Below are 23,167 nucleotides of genomic sequence, written 5' to 3' on the forward strand. Positions count from 1 at the left end.
ATTATTCTAATGTTGTTTCGTCTTATGGTGTCACTTATTTCTCGAATTCTCCCCTCGTGGTCCAGTAGCTGTTTGTCCCTCTTTTGATCAGCTTCTTTATTCTCTGTCATTTGGTCTTCTATATCACTAATTCTTTCTTCTGCCTCATTTATCCTAGCAGTGAGAGCCTCCATTTTTGATTGCACCTCATTAATAGCTTTTTTGATTTCAACTTGGTTAGATTTTAGTTCTTTTATTTCTCCAGAAAGGGCTTTTATATCTCTCGAGAGGGTTTCTCTAATATCTTCCATGCCTTTTTCGAGCCCGGCTAGAACCTTGAGAATTGTCATTCTGAACTCTAGATCTGACATATTACCGATGTCTGTATTGATTAGGTCCCTAGCCTTCGGTACTGCCTCTTGTTCTTTTTTTTGTGGTGAATTTTTACGTCTTGTCATTTTGTCCAGATAAGAGTAAATGAAGGGGCAAGTAAAATACTAAAAGGGTGGCAACAACCCCAGGAAAATATGCTTTAGCCAAATTAGAAGAGATCCAAAATCGTGAGTGGGGAGAAAGGGGATAAAAAGAGGTTCAAAAAGGAAGAAAGAAAAAAGAAAAAAAAAAAAAAAAAAAAAAAAAAAAAGAAAAGAATTTTTTTTTTTAAAAAAGAAAACACCTAAGAAAAATGTAAAAAAATATATATATATATATTAGATAAACTAGTAAAAAATCGTTAAAAAAGAAAAAGGTAACAGTTAAAAAAAAAAAAAAAAATTTTACCCGAAGGCGAGAAAAAAAAAAAAAAATGAAAAAGAAAAAATTAAATTAACTGCAAGACTAAAAAAAATCACAGGAAAAAAGCCATGAGTTCCGTGCTTGGCTTTCTCCTCCTCTGGAATTCTGCTGCTCTCCTTGGTATTGAAACCGCACTCCTTGGTAGGTGAGCTTGGTCTAGGCTGGATTTCTTGTTGATCTTCTGGGGGAGGGGCCTGTTGTAGTGATTTTCAAGTGTCTTTGCCCCAGGCGGAATTACACCGCCCTTACCCGGGGCCGGGGTGAGTAATCCGCTCGGGTTTGCTTTCAGGAGCTTTTGTTCCCTGAGCGCTTTCCGTAGAGTTCCAGAGGACGGGAATACAAATGGCGGCCTCCTGGTCTCCGGCCCGGAGGAGCCGAGAGCCCAGGGCCCCACTCCTCAGTGCGCCCTCAGAGAACAGCGCCCAGTTACTCCCGTCTGCCTGACCTCCGGCCGCGCTCCGAGCTCACCGAGCCTGCGACCGGTTCAAGGTAACACGGAGCTGCGAGCTTACTGTCGGCTCTGTCTCTGTAGCCGGCTTTCCCGTTCCAATACCCGCAGGCTCTGCGACACTCAGACACCCCCGATCCTTCTGTGACCCTGCGGGACCTGAGGCCACGCTGACCCCGCGTGGGCTTCGCTCCGGTTTAGCCTCTGGAGCGATGTCCCTCCGCGGAACAGACTTTTAAAAGTCCTGATTTTGTGCGCGGTTGCTCCGCCGCTTGCCGGGAGCCGGCCCCTCCCCCCGGGGTCTATCTTCCCGTCGCTTTGGATTCACTTCTCCGCCGGTCCTACCTTTCAGAAAGTGGTTGTTTTTCTGTTTCCAGAATTGCTGTTCTTCTTCTCTTCGATCTGCCGATGGATTTTCAGGTGTTTGCAATCTTTAGATAAGCTATCTAGCTGATCTCCGGCTAGCTGAAGCAGTCTCAGCTTGCTACTTCTCCGCCATCTTGACTCCTCCCCTGCCATGGGGTTTTCTTTATCCAGTGATGAGTGATGTCCCAACCATCTGCAGGGAGTGGCCGGCCTGTCACCGTGTGGGCTTCCTCATGTGCTTACCTCCTGCCAGCTGGCATTACCTGTTTGGTTCACACCTGCCACAGGAGTGATGAGGCAGCGGGAGGAGGCTGTGCCCAGGATGCGGCTGGACAGGCCAATGGGTGGGTTGGGGAGGCAGTGATCCCTGCCGATGTGAGGTCAGCGCTCAGACGGAGGAGTCAGAATTGCAGAAAGGGACGCTGTGGATAGTCGCATGGCTCCAGGTCTGAAGTCTGTGATCCGTCCACAAAGCACTGAGTTGGTAGCAGATGGATGGATGTTGTCCTCCTAGATCTGCCAGAGACAGCGCCATGGGCCATTTCTAAGGAACTTAAAGTCAAGTTGGAGAGAAAGCCCATGTGAGGGAGAAGACCACTCTAGCCACCAGGTCCCCTTCCCCTTCACGAGAGCACTATGACAGACCTCGACCTGGTCTTGCTAACTCCCCATCCACTATCTCTATCTCAGTCCACGCTTGTAGCAGACACCAGAGAGACCTCCCTAACCGGCACTTTTCAGAATTCAACGTGCATGTGACTGTCCTGGGGATCAGGTTGAAGGGTGGATTTCCTGAGACTCTACATGTCTCCCAAATGCCAGGTGAGGCCAAGCCTGCTGGTCAGCGCAAAAGCAAGGACTGAAAGCCCAGTGAAGAGTTAAAAGCATGTGCTCTAGAGTACCAGCGCTGTGACCTTGGGAATGTCCCTCGGTCTCGCCGTGCCGTTTCCATCTGTGTACAGAGTTTTTGTGGTGGTGATTACGTGGCCACAGAAATGCCCAGGCCACTGCCTGCTTGGGGCGCATGCTCAGGAGTCTGTGTGCACTGCACTCGCCTCTCTGGGCTGTGGCAAGTCTGCCGCACACTCACAGCCGATGTAATAGGATCACCCTCGTGCCCTGCCCTCCTCCACCCCGTGGCTTTTCCCTCCTTCGTGAATGCCTTTTTCTCCCCATCCACCTGGCAACGTCTTCATTCTTCCAGGCTCCCAGGCCTCAGAGCTCACCCCCCGGGGGTCTGTTTAAATGTCTCAGTAGCACCTCGCCCGTGAGCTCCAGGGACCAGAAAGTGGTCACCCTTCGGCATCCCAGCTTGTACATCACCTGGCACATGCTGGGTTTCACCAGAGGACCAGGAAGGGAATGACACGACAGATAGGTCCTTCTGTAACTGCTGTGCCTGGAGGTTCTGGGCCCCGCTCTGGATCTACAGAAGCAGCATTTCAGTGTGTGAATCTCGGCGGGGGGGGGGGGGGGGGGGGGATATATACACGATCAGCAAGAACTTTCTCTTATTTAGTTACTTGTTTACCTAATTATATGAGTATGGACTGGTGGCTTCTTTTTTATACAACAGCTGATAAGGCATCATCATCACTATTTGCAATGCCCACATTGTCGCAGATTTATAGCCTTCGATCTGGTAACCGTGTCATTTGGACATGTTCTCACTACTGTTTGAGTAATTCCTTGCTTTCTTGTGCAACAAGCCATTCCAAAGTCATTTCGTGGTGTATTTCTTGCCAAGTACGGCAGGTGATTCTGATGCACACCTGAGTTTGGAAGCCACCGTGCCTATCAGTAGCCTCAAATCACCATTGGTGTTAGTTCTGTTCCAAATGGCAGGGGGCGATTCTGTCAGGAGCCAGTAAAGGGAGCTCAGTGTCCCTAAGACTTCCAGGAAGTATCCCTGAGGACAGCGAGCTCACCACACAGGCACAGAGGACTCAGGAGAGCTGCCTGGCAAAGGATCCCAGGCACTGCCCGCCCAGCCGGTTATAGGTGGCGAAGGCCCAGAAGCATCTGAGGCAACAATTGAGGGAAACGGAAAGGAGGTGACACAGAGAAGGACTTGCTGAGTGGAATGTGTTTCCCAACAGGTAGAGAGAAGTCATCTTTACTCTACCGGTCTGCATGGGCCAGTCACGGTCATGAGGTCTGGGCCCCAGGGAGTCCCCAGGGGTGGAGGAAACTGGCAGCTCCCATCGAGGAACACGGTGTGGTTCTCCTCTGAAGGCAGCCGGGGGCTCGCCAACGCCTTGCACAAAACAGCATTTTCTTTTCCTGAGGAACACAGAGCACTTTCACAGATGGCTCATTTGTTTTCAACTATTTTTCAATGCAAAAATATTTGTACAACCTAAACAGAGATGAAAAAAGTGTTTTTAAAAGACATACTAGCCTGTACTACCTTCACAACTTTTCTGTAAATCTTAAATTATTACAAAATAAGTTCTTTTCTTTTATTTTTTAAAAAAGATTTTATTTATTTATTTGACAGAGAGAGAAATCACAAGGAGGCAGAGCAGCAGCAGAGAGAGAGGTGGAAGCAGGCTCCCCACTGAGCAGAGAGCCTGATGCCGGGCTCGATCCCAGGACCCTGGGATCATGACCTAAGCCGAAGGCTTTAACCCACTGAGCTACCCAGGTGCCCCCAAAATAAGTTATTTTAAAGACTCACCATTTTCATCACTGTGGTAGAGAAAATAAAGCCCTCAGGCCCCATGTTTGTTCACATCCTAATTCCCTGGAAAGGGTTATGCAGAGGCACAGTGTGGAAATGGAGAAGTGTGCATATGTGTGTGTGTGTGTACAGAGAGATAGAGAGAGACTGAGACTTGAAGACAGCACCCTGCTGGCTTTGAAGGTGGAAGCAAGGGCCACAAGCCCATCTCTAGAAACTGGAAAACGTAAGGAAACATATCCTCCCCTCGAGCCTTCAGAAGGCATGCAGTCCCGCTGTTCCCTTCATTTTAGGAACCATCTCAGATGTCTGGCGTCCAAAACTAAGATAAATTGGTGTTGGTTTAAGCCTCTGCACTTGGGGTAATTTGTTATAGCTGCAATAGGAAACGAATACAAACATTAATTTAAAAATCCTTTTGCGGGCGCCTGGGTGGCTCAGTGGGTTAAGCCGCTGCCTTCGGCTCAGGTCATGATCTCAGGGTCCTGGGATTGAGTCCCGCATCGGGCTCTCTGCTCGGCAGGGAGCCTGCTTCCTCCTCTCTCTCTGCCTGCCTCTCTGCCTACTTGTGTTCTGTCAAATAAATAAAAATAAAAAAAAGTCTTGAAAAAAAGGAAAAAAAAATGAAAAAGAAGAAAGAAAAAAAAAATAAATAAAAAAATAAAAATCCTTTTGCAAAATTTTCCACATTGTTCTTCTGTCGACCGATTTGCTTTTCAGTCATACCCTGTTCATGGGTCCACGTCACATTCATGGACTGTTCGCGTGAAAATGCAGCTGTAACCAGAAACACCCTATTTCTTTCCCCATCGTGGGAGCCCTTACCACCCATCTTTCTGTGGTTGCTGCTGCTGTCCTTCTGCACTGATAAATCTCGTTAACCTGAGGTTACCTCTTTAATAGGAGCGTCCTGCTCTGACATTACTGGCCTTTAAGTGAGCATCTATTACTATCCTTTTCTTGAATGCAAATACAAATAGGCTTTCACCTGTGCAGATGCCATAAACATTCCCAGATGCAGACGGTCAGCTGTCGGCAGGATGTTCCTCTACCGATGGAGCACAGATCCCCTCCCCCACAGCCAGCCCCCCTTCTCTGCTCTAGGCAGATGGTCCCAGCTGACCTGGATGGTTTCCAGCTGACCTGGAAAATAAGCCATCTGTAGTTCAGAATCCCCTTCTTCCTTTCACTCACAGCCATGCAGGAGCCATGGTGATAGTGGTTTGTCTGGGTGCCTGGTGGCATCCAGCTCCAGAATAGTACCCAGGTGAAGCCAACAGGTGGACCCTCAGTGCTCATGCCATTTGCATTCTCGTGTCACCCATAGAGGACCCAAATTCCCATTTACTCATCACCAGCTTGGAGACTTGGCTGCCCAGGGAAGGAATGGGCTTTCCAATCAGGCAAATCTGTATATGGGATAGTCATTAGGTTACAGTCCTGTGGTCGATCATATGCTACAGAATAAAATATTGAATCATTAACTTCAGTAAGAAGGCACCAAGGACAAATAAATATAGAGTGTATCTTCCGTATGCACTTCCAAGCTCATCACACTAATGGCTGGTGAAACCATAGCCTGATGGAGCTGTGGGAAATGTTTCAGGCCCTTCCGGTTGACAGTGTCTTCTTTCATTCTCTATCGATCTTCTGTACCCACACACTTCCTTGTCGCCCTCCAGTCTGCCCTGGATGGCTCACCCCTTCTGCGAGGGCTTCAACTAGAATAGGAAAGGGGTCTCTTTCTCTCTGGCTACAACTGCTCAGAGTTCATGTTTCTAGGCCCTCTGTTCAGGAGCCCGGCTCTCCTGGTCACTATCTGCTACTGCACGGGCCTGTGCAGATGTAGATGCTGAGATGCGGGCTGCCCAGAACCTTAGACGGCCCTTGCTCTCTGATGCTTGCCTAACCTGACCACCCATCTGTCTGAGTCATGCTATGTCCTGGGGAGGAATTTTCGTGTGTTTAAACTGGTGCTGATAAAAACTTCTCACCTGAGAACAACTTGGAAAAGGCCCTTTGGAGAGGAAATAATTGATTTTGTGGTACTTCTTTGTATTTTGACCTCAAGCCTGCCCTGGTTGCAGCAATAAGCCACATCTCTGTGAAATTGTTCCATGCCTGGGCCGAAATGGACCACACAAAGAAACTATAAGGTCTCAATTAAATGAACCACGCTGATCTGCTTCTTTTTGCCCTTGTATAGGAAATCTACCTAGGGTTGAATATCAATCCAAAAGCTCTTCGTTATCAAGAAAAGGCATTTAAAAGGCAGTACTTAAGGAGGGGAAAAGAAGGTTTTCCAAAATAGAAATCTGAGAGATTTTCAAGCAGGTAAGTTCGACTTGGGTGAGACTTTCTTCCCGGTTTGATTTATTCTAAAGGAATCAGTATGTCTTGGGGTGGAGACGGATGGGGGGGGGGGATTAGAGGGAATGTGGCTTGTCTGGCTTGTGGTTGCTGAGCCCCCAGCTAGATCAGATGGCTTGGGCTCACCATCATGAGGTGTTGGCCATGAGCTCTCTCAGGGCAAGCTCACAGGGGAGCAACTCCTGCATTTACGGGAAGACTAATGTTTATGGCCAGCTTTTCAGGGAACACAGAATTCCTGGGCCTTGTTCCATCTAGCCATTGCCCCTACTTGATGTCAGACACAGTTAACAGTTCTGGGGGGGGGATCCCTTGGGTTCATCAGAGGCAAACAGAAATTTCTGGATTTCTGTTTATCCCTATCCATTCCCCTTCCTCCATGAGAAAGGAGCTTTGTCTGGTCTGGCTGACTGGACCTGGCCCAGCCCTGACCCGCCACCGTTCAGCCAGCTTCCCTGCGGTGGTGCTGAGGGTAGTGAGAAGGACCAGGTGTGGTATGATGGGCTTGGACTTCAGTGTTTGAAAATACAAATGGGGTGGGGCCCCCAGAGCAGGCTGTAGGTTTTTGTCACGGTTCTAGCTTTGGTTTTGAGTGATGGTTTTTCAGTCCTTGTTACGTTACAAAGTAAAACAAAAAGCCTAAGGAAGCAACAGGAGGTCAGATGTGGACCAATGACAATAGCATGTCATGAACAAAGAATGGTGATTCACCCATAATCTGATTCTGTGTACCTGAGGGTCAGAAGACAGAAGACAGGAATAAATGACAGAAGAACCATGTGTCAAGTGGCCACAACAGGGCCTTTGCTAAGTTAGGGAAGGTATGGGGACTCTGGCTGGAACACTTCCTCCCCCTTTGACTGCATCATGACATCCAGAGGGGAAGGGACAGGAGTTTGGGCAAGGAGGGGTAAGGGGGGGGTGCTGGCAAAGGCTGGTAGAATGCTACAAGGTCACCTGCATGAGTCCAGAGTTTCCTTTCCTGATACCCCTAGAAAAGGATGGGTCAGTCTCTGCCTGGGAGAAGCTGGACTCAGGCCCTTTGCCCAAGTTCGGGCCTGTCAGTGGGGGAAGGGTGCCTGTGGGACTTGTTCCAGCCTCCCGGACACCCCCCACCCCCTGGGTCACAAGGCTTCCTTCGGTTCCCGGAGCCCTCCAGAGCCAGCTTGACACATTCTCACAACACCAACCAGGAGTCAGGTTCATGGTGCCCAAACTGTATATAGTTTGGGGAGCCATTTTAGAAAATGAACACCAACTTGCCAACACACAAATTAGGTACAAAAACATGTTTATTTAGAAGTGCGTGTTACCTACCTGTTCAATTTCAGTAGGTTCACAGTGAATTTGCTCTGGGAGGAGCGATCATCACCCTCGTTTTAAAGGTCACAAATTGGAGAGTCAAGTTGGTGAAGTGACTTGCCCAAGTCAGACACTGGGCCTCAAGGGAAGTGGCGTTCAGTTCAGTGTGGCCCAAATTAGTAGTAACATCCCATGACCTGTAATGGTGGTGATGACAGGAGTGCTACTGTTCTAGAAAGACTGGTTATTGGATTTGCATCACAAAATGATTTCTGTCATCAGCCAGTTAGGTGGTGTCTATCAGGGGCGTGTTTGGTGCTGGGAGCAGTGCCGGGCGCTGGGAAGACGGCAGTCATGGTGACGAACATGGGCTCTAGGAGAGGGTTAGATGACTAATGACTGATGTGGCCACCTTCGAACACCAGGGGAGGGGAGATCACAGAGCAAAGCAGATGGATTGTGTTCTACCAGCTGGTCCCAGAGGCCTTTGGGAAAGAGCCACATGTCTTTAGGAAAATAACTGGATGAGTCTTTAGATATGGAAAGTGAGAGCCTGGGTCTGAATTAGGAGAAGGCCTCAGAGAGGTGGTGGGAGGCCTTCAGGGTCGGAGCAGCGCTCTAGGGGGACCAGATGGGATGGGGTGGGAAAGGGGCGAGGAGGATGGGCAGAAACATCTGAAGCACAAAACCCCCAACAAACCAGGCTGTCTGTAGGCTATTTTGTGCTGCCTTGTTTTTATGATGTAAATCTCCTCCATATCCAAGGCATCAGTACCCTTGGACCATACACATGACCTTGAGGGAAGGTGGGGAGGGGGGGTTACATGGAGCCTGGAGCTATTACATTCCACATCTGGGTTAGATTTAAAAACTGAAGAGAGTGTAATGAAGTGGAAGCAAGAAACTTGATGCCCAGGACTTTGCTGGAAGCCCCCTCATTGGTAGAAGGCAGGTTGGGGATTTGGGATCATCTCCACTAGATCTTGGAGGCAGACAGGTCCCATGGGACATCTGTGTTGTAAAAAGAAAGCACCGCTATCAAGGTCCATGGGCACCCAGTCCCCACAACTATGCCATACACATTATCTCATTTAATCTCCGCCTCCCCCACCCCCCAAGTCATAAGAAGAGGATGCTTGTTTCCCTGCTGCCCATGTAGAGAACTTCAGGCTCTGACAAGAGCAGTAACTACTAAGAACGGATGCATCTGGTGTCACTCTCCTCCCTAATTCCACATCTCCATCAGCCTGGCTGTGATAATCCTTCTGCTCTGGTTCACTTCTAGATCCATGTGCCTGAGGTTTTCAGGGCAGACTAACAACACAGAGACTGTGGACAAGTTCAAAGCTATGGGGTCCCCACAGTGCAGTTGCCTGGCGTATTCCCTTCCACACTCCCCTCTTCCTTCTCTCCTGCCATGGTCCCTGTTGGGCTTCTCAGTGAAGGCAGTGGAATATTACTGACCCAGTCACTGGTTCCCACCTCTGAAGTGGGGACATCACTCCTTCTCATTGCCCAGACTCTCCCTGAACTCTTGCCAAATGTGTGGAAGCTGCTTTGAAGTGTGACCTCATACATGAAGTTAAAATGCTAGAAGAAAATACATATTATCTTTTTTCCCTGCCTCTTCACAGAAATTGAGCAAAAAACATTTTAATGGAATTGTTTAAAGAAGGTGAGGTCTCTGAAACTTGACCGTAGGTAAAGTACTGGGTCATGCCAGCTCATTTTGACATGTTGGCCATCTGACTGCCACCAGGAAACAGCTGCTGGTTTTTTCCCATGGTAAAGTGTTAAATAGCTGTCAAGTCAGATCTTAGGTGGCAGCAAGCATCCAATTATCACTAAAAATGGAGTCTGATCCCAGAGACCTGCTAGTCCTTGGAGAGTCAAGGGGAAGTCCATGTGCTGGTTCAGCTGAGCCCACGCATCTAGGAGAAGCAAATAAAAATGGTTATTTGCTGAGTGCCTGTTGTGGGCCAGCCCCTGGGGAAAGCATGCGCCATCTATCTTATCCTAATGACACAATAAAGGGGGTGCTGTAGTTACCCCCGTTTTACAGAAGAGGTAATTGATGCCCATGGTCACCCACTGCAAGACTCCCAGCCTCAGGAGCACCCTATCAGGGCAGACCATGCGTCAGCCTACCCTGAGGTGGCCAGAGGGCCCAATCCAGCAGGAAGAATGTAGCTAACAGAGGCCGTGTGAAGGCAATCCTGGCGATTAGTTTTGGGCATGGTGTCTGATGTTTAAAGAAGGTTTCTTTATGTTTATAGAATTAGATTAAAAAATATATATGGGGGGACGTGCCTGGGTGGCTCCGTCAGTTACGCATCCGACTCCAATTTTGACTCCGGTCATGATCTCAGGGTTATGAAATCCAGCTCTATGCAAGCAGGGGGGTCTGCTTGAGATTCTCTCCTGCTGTCCCCCCCCCACCACACATGCATGCATGCTCTCTCTCTAAAATAAGTAAATAAATCTTTGAGAAAAAAATATATATATACACACACACAGATACATATGGGTTCTTGCTCTAAGCAAGATGGAATAAGCGCACTCTGGTGCCTAGGTGGCTCAGTTGGTTAAGCACCTGCCTTTGGCTCATGTCATGATGCCAAGGTTCTGGGATCCAGCCCCACATTGAACTCCGCCTGCTGTGCAGGGAGCCTGTTTTTCCTTCTCCCTCTGCCTGCTACTCCCCTCGTTTGTGCTCTCTCTCTTTCCCTCTGTCAAATAAATAATAAAATCTTAAAAAAAAAAAAAAAAAAAAAAGGAATACGCACACTCCACCATGCCTTTCCTATTGAATGCAACACTGAATCCTGGACAGACTGCCTGGAGCAACTATCTGAGGACAAATGAAAGGGAATAGGAGCAAGTGGATTGGGGAAAGAGATCAGAATTTCAAGTGCCACCTGGATTGAGTGTCCCATTTTTTCTCCTCTGGAATCATCTGACCTCTCAACTCCTAGGCAGCCTGAAATGCATACCAGATGAAAACAGAATGCGCTGTTAAAGTAGCCCTCGCTCTCTGGGCCAAGCAGTGGGGGAAAGGGTCTCAGGGCGGGGGGGGTGGGGGAGGGATCAGAGAGAGTGAGGAAAGTCCCTGGTTGGTTCCTTCCATTCCCCCACCTGGACCCCCAGCTAATCCCATAGCAGCAGTAGCCATGGTGACAATAGCCAAGAAGGTGCTTAAAGCTCTGAGAGAGGAAAGTATTCCTTCTGACCCCAGAAGCTATGTTCCCCAAATCCCATTGCTCTTCTTTTCTCTCTCGTTCCACTGCTTGGCCCCATACTCCTACATGCCCTAGAAAGTGCCAGGTATATCAGGGAAACTAATGCCCTAGCTCTCTGACCAGAGGGCCATAGGGAGTGAGAGCATCAGTATGAACCAGAAAGGATAGCACTTAAGAGAGAAGCATATGAACTCCTGGGCTTATGTCTTAAGCTCTATGTGCTTTGAGAATTGGACTGTGGATTAGAGCATCACCCAGGCCCCCCAACGGCCACTGGGTGACAAAGAACAGATCCACACAGCTCTGCTGAGTCTTTGAAAACTGAACTGACATTGGAACCACAGTCCACAGAAGGCAGGTCAGGACTGGAGGTTGTAGCTTAGCCAGATCCAAATGCCTGCTAAAGCAAAATGAAACAAAATCCAGCATTCTCTTTAGGATTTAAACAAGACACAGATTCTCATAACATGATACTCAAAATGACTAGGATATAATCTGAAGCTACACAGCATGTGAGGAACAAGAGAAATACCAACTGATGAGGAAAGGAACAACCAAGAGGTACCCACTATAAGAGGATACATGTGTTGAAATTAACTAAGGTTGCTAAAGAAATGATTGTAACTGTGCTCCAAGAAGTAAGGGCGAATTCTCTTGAAATGAATGGAAAGATAAGAAAAAATATATATATATAGATAGATAGATATAGATATGCAAAGAAATAGAAGATAGAAGAACTAAAAGGAATTTGTTTGGAACTGAACAGTACAATAACTGAAAAACTGAAATAAAACACTCAGTGAATGGGTCAAGAGCAAACTAGAGAAGAGTAGAGAAGAGTTGGTAACCTTGACAGATCCATAGGAATTATCCAATATGGAAACAAAGAGAAAAAAATTAGAAAAACAATGAACAGAGGCTTGAGGTTATGTAGAGCTATACCAAGAAATCTAACATTCATCTTGTCAGGGTCCCAGAGAGGGAAAGAGGTATGGTGCAAAAAAGAAGTATTTGAAGAAATAATGGGCAAAAGCTTCTCAGATTTGGTGAAAAACATAAACTTACAAACAGCTCAGTGAATCTCAAATAAGATAAGCCCAAAGGAATCCATGCCCCGAAGCAGCAAAAACAAACTGCTAAAAACTAAGACATAGAAAACCTTAAAATTGTCCAGAGAGAAATGGCTCTTTGTAAGAGGGAAACATCCATCTATATTATTGTGGATTTCAATGGAGGCCAGAAGGAAATCGAACAATAGTTCTAAAGTGCTGAAAGAGAAAAACTGTCCACCCAGAATTCTCTATCTGGTGAAAACGTCCTTCAGGGATAAAGGTGAAATAAAGACTCTCAATGAAGGAAAACAGAATGTGGCAACAACAGATATGTTCAAAAATAAAAACTAAGGGGCGGTTGGATGGCTCAGTCCATTTGCCTTCGGATCAGGTCATGGTCTCAGGGTCCTGGGATCAAGCCCTGCATCGGGCTTTCTGCCTGCTTCCCCCTCTCCTTGCCCTGCTTGTGCTCGCGCTCTCTCTCTGTCAAATAAATAAATAAATAATTTAAAATAAATACTGAGTGAATGCTTTCCCCCCTGAGATTTGGAACAAGGCAAGGATGTTCTGGGAAAGGAGAAAAAAATATAGCACTGGGGAATGAATCAGCGGTTGCCAGGGAGCAGGGGTGTCGAATGCGTGACTGCCAAGGGGGAGCACAGGGAGTTTTGGGTGTGGTGGAACTGTTCTGTATTCTGGGGTGATTACATGACACTACATATACGGGAAAGCTTAGAATGGATACATCCAAAAAGAAAATTTTTTTTCTAAGAAAGAAGAGCTAATGTCAGTGTGTGAGGTATGTGCATGTGTGTGGATGTATGTTTGTGTTCTGTGCCTTAAAACAGTACAAATGTATCAGGTATGGTCCTGGAGGTTATGGCCCCAACACAGGTCTCTCTGGACTACAGTTGAGATGCTGGCAGGGATGCATTCCTTGGAGCTGCCAGGGTGGCCTCTGTTTCGTCTTTCCCCACTTGCTCGGGGAGGCCACTCCCATTGCTCCGCTGGCAGCACCGACTTCCACCTCACAAGCCACCAAGAGTGGTCCAGTCCTTCCCTTGCTCTTTTCTTCAACATCCTCTCAGTCTTCCTCTTCTATTTTTCTTTTTTATCAAAGTGAAATTCACATAACATAAAATTAACATTTTTCATGTTCCTTTCAACGTAAGTGATGTAGTGCATTTAGTACTTTCATCATAACATTGGGTAACCACCACTTCTGCCTAGTGCCAGAATGTTTTCACCTCCCCATGGAGCCATCACTCCCCATTTCTCCCAATCTCAGTCCCTGGCAACCACCAGTCTACTTTCTGTCTTTATGGCTCCAAATGTTTGGGGAGTTTTGTGTACATGGAATCACCCATTTGGTGGTCTTTTGTGACTGGCTCCTCTCACTGAGTTGTTTGGAAGGTTCTTTCTCATTGTTGCATGGATGAGTATCTCATTCATTTGTATGACTGTGTAATATTCCACTGTACCACATCTTCTGGTATCCATTCATCCCGTGGATAGGTTTTAACCATAAAATTTTAAACTATGTACATAAAATGGTGTTTCACTCAAGACCAATCACATCAGAGCCTTGGAAAGGCTGGGACCTTGTGACATGGCACTTTGGATTTCTGTGTGGTTGTGATGTATAGCCAAGATTAGGGAGCTCTGCTTTCAGATAATGTTTTGGTGATGAGCTGATGCATAATAAGCTAACCCCCAAATTAGCATCCTAGTGCAAGCATTATTTTATCACAATTGTACAGTCTGGGCTGTGTTAGATGTCTGGCTCTGCTGCTGGGTGGCCAGAGGTCACGCAGGTGACACACTGAGCCAGTGGGTTGACAAGAGACTAGGTTCAGCTCTGACACAAGACAGTTGGGCTCTTCTCTCTCTCTGTGTCTCACGGACTCTCCCTCTATATATGGCTAATCGGACTTCTTAGATGGTGGCCCAGGGTGGCCCAAAGCACAAAAGAAATGCCGCCAGGACTCTTGACAGCTTAGTCCCAGAACTGTCGCAGCATCTTTGCTGTGGTTAGAGTTAGTCACAGATCTAGTCCACGCTCAAGGGAGAGGACCAAACTGGGGCACAAATACCGGGGGGGGGGATGGTTGGGGGCACGACTCACTGGGGCCTCCAAGGGAACCCAGTGCCAGTGGAAATCTCCTGTGCAATGTGAAAGCATTTTTGAAAAATCAAGGAATTCTTCACACGTGAAAGCCAACAGACTTCCCATACAAGTGACTGGGACAAAGTGGAGCCCCTGATTATTCCCAGCATGGTAATAAGCAAGACATTAATATTTTGAAAATAAGAGTTATAATTCATTGCCAGTGACCCTGCATGAGTTCTGAGCTCTTCCCTCAATCAGGTGGACAGCCACATTCTGGAATTTTTTCAACAATGAATGGTGAATGATGTTTAAAATTGATGTCATTGACACACATTGCTGTCTATTACCAGCTAATCATAGCCCTCGGTGACAGCCCTGGAAATAGAATGTTTTAACTTTCAGTTTATTATTATTTTTTATTATTTTAAAAGGATTTTATTTATTTGAGAGAAAGAAAGAGAATGGGGGCAGGGAGGGAGCAGAGGGGGAGGGAGAGGGAGAAGCCGACTCCCTGCTGACAGGGAGTCCGACACAAGGTTCCATCCCAGGACCCCAGGATCGTGACCTGCGCTGAAGGCAGATGCTTCACTGACAGAGCCACCCAGGTGCCCCTATTTTTACTTTCAATTTGAAAATAAACAAACAAATGAGCTCTGAGCCTCTCTTTGTCGCTTTCACAGCACAGACTGCACGTGGGAAGAAGAGCAGGGACAACGTCACAGACTTTCTCTCGGAAGGAACATGGTGGTTGGTTCACTGGGGCTTTTGTTCTGGCGATGGCGAAGGTGAGGGGTGCCTCCATCCTGACCAGCACTGCAGAAACCTGGAAAAAGAAGTGGGGTGGGACCAGGGAGAGACAAAAGGAGGGCAAGACGAGCTTCCTTTCATCTCCACAAACTCATCTAGAACTCTCCACCAAGTTCTGGAAAGCCATCACCTCCCAAGAAAACCCTGCCTCAGTAATCTGCTAGGTTCCTATGAATTAGGCTCCTCCTCCTGCTGTTAGAAGAGATGAACCTAAGAGGAAGCAATGTAATGCGTCCTGTTCATTTATTCACAAACTAGTGCTGGAGCATCTATAGTGTCTCAAGTAGCTAGGTTCACAGATGTGAACAAGAGGGTTTAGTTCTTGGGACACCTGTGGGGGCTCAGTGAGTTAAGCCTCTGCCTTTGGCTCAGGTCATGATCCTGGGATCCTGGGATCCAGCCCTGCGTCGGGCTCCCTGCTAAGCGAGGAGCCTTTTTCTCCCTCTCCCTCTCTGCCCTTCCCCACCACCTGTGCTCTCTCTCTGTCACTCTCTCTTAAATAAATATATAAACAAACTAAAAAAAAAAAGTAGGGGTTAGTTCCCTACTCTTATGACCATAAAGTCTAACAGGATAGGAAGAAGAGCACAGGAAATAAACACGTAAATCAAATGGTGATAGGGCTGAACAGGAACTAAAATGGAGTAACAGCACAGGATTCTGGAACCCATCCACCCCTGCACTTGCTAGGCAGCTACTGTGGGTAAGGTCTTAACCACTTCATGTCTCAGCTACCTTATCTGCTATGTGGGGTTAACAGTGGGACCTACCTCCCGAGATTGTGAGAATTTTGCAAAATCTTACCTATTTCATGGGATTACTGTAGTGCTCAAACGTTGTATGCAATAGTGTTAGGTACCTTCATTATCGGTAGTTTCAGAAGAACTCTATTTAGAATTGCTCCAAGCTTCCTCTCCCACCTCCACATCACTAGGTTCCTGCTGTTTTCCCATGTGTCAACGAACTGGAGATGTCGTGAATCTTAGACTCGTTTGCCTCTGCAGGCCCTCCTGAAAGGCCGTGTCTGCATTAAAGGAGTATAACTCTTTAAAAGCAAGTAAACACTGTGCTCCTACTGGGAGTGTAGAATGCTCTTGGGGTTAGAAAAACCTGAGTTTGAAGGCTGATTCTGCCTGTATCTGCTTTGTGATCATGGGCAAGTGGCTTAACCTCTCTGAGGCTCACTTCTTCCCAGTTTCTAAAATGTGACTCGTTACACCTGCTATTCAGAGCTGATTTGAGGTCAGGAAAGTACCTTTTATTAGAGTAGCTATTTTTGTTATTATTAGGTCATGTAATGCAGGAGCTAAGCAAAGGTTTATTCTGGACACTGAGTGTAAGCAAGCAACTTCACAAGCGGGATGCACACCCGCAAAGGGGAAAGAACTAATAGGAAGGCAACCCCCTCTCCATCCTGTTATTGGACAGGACAGTAGGTCCCCAACCATGGGGTTACTGAGGGGTCAGAGCAGAAAGAACCCTCACCGATTAGTGGCCTGACACTTCATTTTTAGACAGGAAGGTGGACAGCCATGACTCCCCTTAGGCCACAGGGTCCCTGAAAGCTCAGTTGGGTCCCCTGAGTTTGGGGTTGTCACTGGGTTTCTGTAAACACATGTGAATCCTCCCCAAACAGTTACCAGGATGACTAAGGAAGGGACCAACAGCCCCTGCAGTGATGGATGGGTCTTGAGGTTGCCATGAGGATGGTCCCTTCCCAGCAACAGGCTTCTTGTCTTGGTTCTTGTTTGAGCATCACTTGGTGGACATGACCGTGTATTCCGGATAGGGAGTCCTTGGCCAGATGCCTGTGCGAGTTCATGTGAACACACAGAAGCATATGCTTATAGGCACAGATGCATCCATACATCTATTTTACATATAAATATAAAATATTTTCTTCTAGCCTAAGGCTTGTTTTTCATTTTCCTAAGAGTGCTCCTTGATAAGAGGTCTTTAATTTGATGGAAGACAATTTACTGGTTATTTCCTTTCTAATCAGTGCTTTTCTGTCCCGTCTTAAGAAACTTTATTCAGCTCTGTGTTCTCACAGAAGCTTTCTGGTTTGGCTTGAGGTGCTTGTGTGTGTGTGTGGTACGAAGTAGGGGTCAAGGTTCTTTGTTTCTACTGGGTATGTCCGGTTGCTCCAGCATGATGTGTTGCAAAGAGGATCCTCTCCCCACGTGGGTTCAGTGACTGCCCCTGAAGGTCCACCTCTGTGTGCCCTGTCCCCTTCTGCTCGTGCGCCCGCCTACCTATGCCGGTCCCACGCTGTCCTGGTGACTGTACCTGTTTACCGTCAACCCGGGACTCAGGCAGCCTAAGCCCTCCAACTTCAAGTTTCTTTACCGGTGTCCTGGCAAATCTAGGTTCTTTGTATTTCCACTAAATTTTAGATTTAGCAAATCGATTTCTGCCAAAGGTCTGCCGGGATTTTTCCTTAATACTAGATTTGTTTTTTAGAGAAGTTTTTGGTTTACATAGAAATTAAGCAGAAAATACATACCGAGTTCCCATGTACCTCTTCCTCTCTCCACCCGCTCCGCCCACCCTGCCACAGCCCACCCCCCCCTTCCCCGATCGTGAACACGGTGCATGAGCGAGGTATGCCTGTTAAAATTGATGAATCCAAATTGATAGAATATAATTAAAGTCCATGGTTTACATGGGTTTCACTCTTTGTGTTCTTACGCTCCCGTAGGTCTTGACAAGTGCATAACGTTGTGCACCCATCACTATAGTATCACGCAGAACAGTTTTTATGGCCCTGAGTCTCCTTGGCTCTTCCTATTCATCCCTCCCCACCCCTCATCCCTGACCATCGCTGATTTTCTGTCTCTATAATTCTGCCTTTTCCAGAATGCCATGTAACTGGAACCAGGCTTTCAGACTGGTTTCTTTCATTAAGCAGTATGCATTTAAGGTTCCCCCAGGTTTTTAGGGGCTGATAGTTCATTTCTTTTTATTGATGAATAAGTCTGCATTGTCTGGATGTTACAGGTTGTTTATTCACCTACTGAAGGACATCTTGGTTGCTTTCAAATAGCAGGAATTAAGAAGAAAGCTGCAGTAAACATTGTGTGCAGGTTTTTCTGTGGGTAGGTTTTGCCCTTATTTGGGTATCTCTATATTATGCCTCTCCTTGCTTCCTGTAATCCTTCTGTGGTAAGGAAAAAATTGTTTTAGGAAAAGCAAGAAAGGGGGTGCCTGGGTGGCTCAAGCAGCTGCCTTTAGCTCCGGTCATGATCCTGGGGTCCTGAGATAGAGCTCCACTAGGAAAAGCAAGAAATTCCCTTGTAAAGGAGGGAAGAGTCTTTGTTGAGCAGAATGCCTTGAAGAGACTTTGTGGCTATGGATAGACAGCTTGGGGGCATGTCCCTCAAGATTAGAACTAGAGAAACCACATATTTTATTATATAAACCAGGACAAGTTAGAGGGAAAGAGGGCCACTATTCATTTCACTGACACCACAGACATAACCTGGTTTGTTCTCTGCAAACCTACACATATGCTTCCCTTTAGTAGAAATGAAGCCAAGAGGTAACAAAACCATTGTGCATTGAAACAAACAAACAAAACCACAAGTGGACTAAATTGAAAATCACGTGACCGCCGTACTAAGTGTTGGTGAGGATGTGAAACAGTTGAAACTCTCCTATAAGGCCAGGGTGGGCAGAGGGCATGTAAGGTGGTATAACCACTTCAGAAATCAGTTTTGCATTTTCCTAAAGAGTTACGCATTCATGCTGTACAACCAATCATTCCACTCGTAGGTATTTACCGAAACAAAGGACAGTGTGAAACCCAAGACTTCTCTGTGAATGTTCCTGGGAGCTTATTTGTTGTAGCCCCAAACTAGTTTCTCATGCTTCAAGTATACCTCAATGAAGTTGGAAAACTTTCTAAATAATTAAAAATAAAAAGGAATACTCTTTTTAAAAAAATTTTATTTGATTTTATTTTTTTCAGTGTTCCAAGATTCATTGTTTATACACCACACTCAGTGCTCCAAGCAATACATGTCCCCCATAATACTCACCATCAGGATCACCCAACCCCACCCCCTTCCCCTCCAAAACCTTCAGTTTGTTTCTCAGGGTCCACAGTCTCTCATGATTCATCTCTCCCTCTGATTTCCCCGAACTCCTTTCTCCTCTCCGTCTCCCCATGTCCTCCGTGTTATTCCTTATGCTCCACAAGTAAGTGAAACCATATGATAATTGACTCTCTCTGCTTGACTTATTTCACTCAGCATCATCTCTTCCAGTCACGTCCATGTTGCTACAAAAGTTGGGTATTTGTCCTTTCTGATGGAGGCATAATACTCCATAGTGTATATGGACCACATCTTCCTTATCCATTCATCTGCTGAAGGGCATCGTGGCTCTTTCCACAGTTTGGCAACTGTGGCCATTGCTGCTATGAACATTGGGGTACAGATGGCCCTTCTTTTCACTACATCTGTATCTTCGAGGTAAATACCCAGTAGTGCAATTGCAGGGTCAAGAGAATTTCTTTTGCCTTTTTTTTTTTTTAAAGTTGGTAGGGGGGGGGGGGTTGAAGTAGGTGTACCAGGGTGAGGCGGAGGGAGGTGAAGGGGAACAAAGGGACCCAGGAAGAAGTTGAGTCTGGAGGAAACAGAAGAGACCAGCAGCGAACATTCCCAGTGAGGGAGGGATGGGGCCGAGGGAAAGGGGATGCCAGAGGCTTTAAGACTAATGATGACTGACAGTCTGTTTTATCTGCTGTGCTCTTCTCTGATGGAACCCCCACACTTATACCCTGAACCTCTAATAAGAAAGGTAATGGCCTTGACTGAGTGCTGTTCAGGAGAAATCAGGTAGAGGAGCTGAGCCTCTCTGGGCAGCTATGGGATGGCGAGACAGGGGCAGCTGAAACATGCAAGAGGAGGGAGAGATCCGGAATTCACTGGAACAAAAACCTCAGGGTGACCTGGTGACATGTCTGACTTTCACGAATCCCCACTGAGATTGAGAACTTGGCTGGGGTCCTGCTACACAGGGAATGGAAGGTTGAGCTTCCAAGGACAGGAAGCGAGGGTCTGGCTGACATCTGTGTGACAGGAGTCTGGCAGAGGGCAAGGGTCCCATCATTCCTGCTGAGGGCCATACCCTGTGGCCGCTGCTCCTTCCAACAGAGATATTGCCTGGGGCCTTGGTCAGAGGGACAGAGTGGTGGGGGTCGCTGTCCTGCTTCTTAGTGGGTGGTTTCAGAGGTAAACAGTGATTCAGGGGAAGAGAGAGGTGCTGGAAGGAAAGAAGGGAAAGCAGTTTTCGATGTTCAGCTTCAACATCCATGGCTCTGGAGATACTGTGATGGGTGTCATGATCTTTGCCAAAGGCCTTAAGAGGCCAGCATTCCCCATAGGGCTTCCTCCTCAGCAGAGATGTTCGAGAGGCCCTGCAGCGTGTGGGACTCAGTGCTAACAACACTAATTTACTACATCAAAAAGAAAAAAGAAATGAAAAAAAAGAGAGAGAGAGAGAGAAATGAGAAAACCAAAAAGAATATTGAAAAATGAAAAATAAAGAATGAGAAGAATAAAGAAAAAAATGAAAATGAGAAGAAGAAAGGGTGATAAGGAATAAAGCAAAAAAGCAAACTGGGAAAAGACTAAAAGTAGAGAAAGAAAAATGTTAAAACTAAAATAAGAAAAAAATGAGGAAAATAAAAATTTAAAAAGAAAAAAGACAAAAATGAAGGAAAAAAGGGAAAAAAGTAGAAGACAGGGCAAAAATGACCAGCAACATACTGTGATATTGTATGATACTGTGATACTGTGACATAGGAAGAAATAGGTGTTCGGTCTTCACCAAACACCAGGCCCTGGTGCCCAGCTTCTAAAACCCTAGCTATTTCCCGGAGGAGTGGTGAGAGTGAAAGGAACGCCTTTTGTTATTTGTAATAAGCCCCTTCAAAACCGGACAGGAGGTTCTGTTAATGAGATGAGCGGTGGCTCCCCGCCCCGTCCCAAGCTTTAGAAGGGGGGGCAGGTTGCCAGAGAAACCGACCACCTGATTGGTTGGAACTCCTTTCAGCCACACTCCTTTGCCACCCTTCCTGGACCCCCAACTTCCAAGGAGAGAAAAGGGGCTAGGGCTTAATCACCCATGACTAAGGATTTAAGCACACATACCTCTAAGAGAACCTCCATAAAAATCCCTGAGTGAAGGGGTCAGAGCTTCTAAGTCGGTGAACGTGCCCAGGTGCCAAGGGGGGTGGCACACCCCGGAACTCCGCAGGGACAGGAGCTCCTGAACTTGGGGTCCTCCATGCTGCCACGTGTAGTTCTTCATCTGCCAGTTTGCATCCTTTCTAACTGACCAGTCATACCAAGTAAAGTGTTTCCCAAGTAAAGTGATCCTTATAGCAAAGGATCAGCCCCCGGGGGGAAGGGGTGGGGTGTGGAAACCACCATATCTCACAGACAGAAGTGATGGTGAACTGGGGACTTACCTCTTACACGTGGCTTCTGAAGGAGAGTCAGTCTTAGGTGACCAATCTCTTTAATCTGTGGGGTCTGCGCTGATCCTGGGCAAGGTCAGAATTCAGTTAAATTACAGGACATTCAGCCAAGTGTTCTCAGAATATTGGAGAATTGTTTGGTGCGAAAAACCCACGCATTTGGTGTCAGAAGGGTGGTGAGTGGAGAAATAGCTTTCTTTTATAGACAAAAATTGAAGAAGGAAAAAAAAGTTAACTTGGGTGACAGTCCCTCAAGTGAGCAAAGCCAGCTTCCTAAACTAGAAGGATCAAAAACCTAACTAAGCCCAGCCAGAGACTTTTAAAGACGCTTGGAATTAAGTAACAATGGCTCCTTATGAGTCATAGTAAGAAACGCACCTTTCACTTGCCAGGGAGGCTCCACAGGTTTCTCTCACTTTGGGGAACCCAGAAACCTCTCATCTTAAAAAAAAGTGGATAGAACCCAAAGAGCGTTTTTGTTCATGTAGATCATAGCAGTCAATATTTACCTTATTAGAAATGAAAGCCCGTGCGATGTGTCAGTGGCCTTTTAATTTCTGGTTGGAAAATCTATAATAATTTTTGGCTTATAAAGAGTCTAGAGTGGGGCGCCTACGTGGCTCAGTGGGTTAAGCATCTGACTCTTGCTTTTGGCTCAGTCATGATCTTAGGGTCCTGCGATCAAGCCCCACATTGTACTCCATGGTGGGCGTGGAGCCTGCTTAAGATTCTCTCTCTCAGCCCCTCTTCCTCATCATGCACATGCTCACCCTCTCTCTCTTTCTCTCTCTCTCTCAAGTAAATAAGTAAATAAATAAGAGCTCATAGTATTTACATCTATTTAATTCCCTTTTCTTTAAATTCCAAACAGTCTTAAAAGATACCATGATAATATATGAAACTCCTCTATCCCAGAAGACATGATAAAGTACATTTTTAACATCTATAAAACTAGGGGAACATGGTTTTCAGCAAACTTTTCTTTCTTATTTACAGTTCCTCCCTGTTTCTTTTGAGCAGATTCCTGCCGCTGGGGTCTGCGTAGTAGTTGATTCTGTGTTTCCTGAGATAAGAATTCTACTTTGTTTCTTTGAGTATTTCATAGACATTTTTAAGAACAGTTTTAGGCCCACACCAAAGTTGAGTGGAGCGTAGAGATTTCCTGCGTCCCCCTGACCCCGCACACACGCGGTTTCCTCCACAAGCATCATCCCGCACCAAAGTGATATGTTTGTTACAAGTGATGAACCAATTGATGGCACATTTCGCCACCCAAGCCACATAGTTCACATCACTGTTCACTCCTGTACATTCGATGGGATTTTGGCAAACCTCTAATAACAGATATGCCCCATTACAGTATCATACAGAGTAGTCGCACTGCCCTAAAAATCCTCTGTGCTCCAGCTAGTCATCTGCCCCTCCCCAGCCCTTGGCAATCACTGATCTTTTTTACTGTCTCCGCAGTTTTGCTTTTTCTGGAATGTCCTATAGCTGGAATCATATAGTATATAGCCTTCGCAGATTGG

At 46.5% G+C, this 23,167-nt stretch overlaps 1 long non-coding RNA gene across 1 annotated transcript; it reads right to left on the minus strand.

The window, feature by feature from the left end:
- Positions 1-14,817: 14,817 nt before the first annotated feature.
- LOC131830422 (uncharacterized) lies at positions 14,818-21,907 on the minus strand. The gene is made up of 3 exons (XR_009353150.1): positions 21,630-21,907; positions 15,956-16,175; positions 14,818-15,167 (listed from the first exon to the last, which is right to left on the minus strand). It is a non-coding gene; the product is annotated as an uncharacterized LOC131830422 (long non-coding RNA).
- Between the last annotated feature and the right edge of the window lie 1,260 nt (positions 21,908-23,167).

The sequence above is a fragment of the Mustela lutreola genome, chromosome 4 (genome assembly GCF_030435805.1).
Source record: "Mustela lutreola isolate mMusLut2 chromosome 4, mMusLut2.pri, whole genome shotgun sequence".
NCBI classification, from domain to species: domain Eukaryota; kingdom Metazoa; phylum Chordata; class Mammalia; order Carnivora; family Mustelidae; genus Mustela; species Mustela lutreola.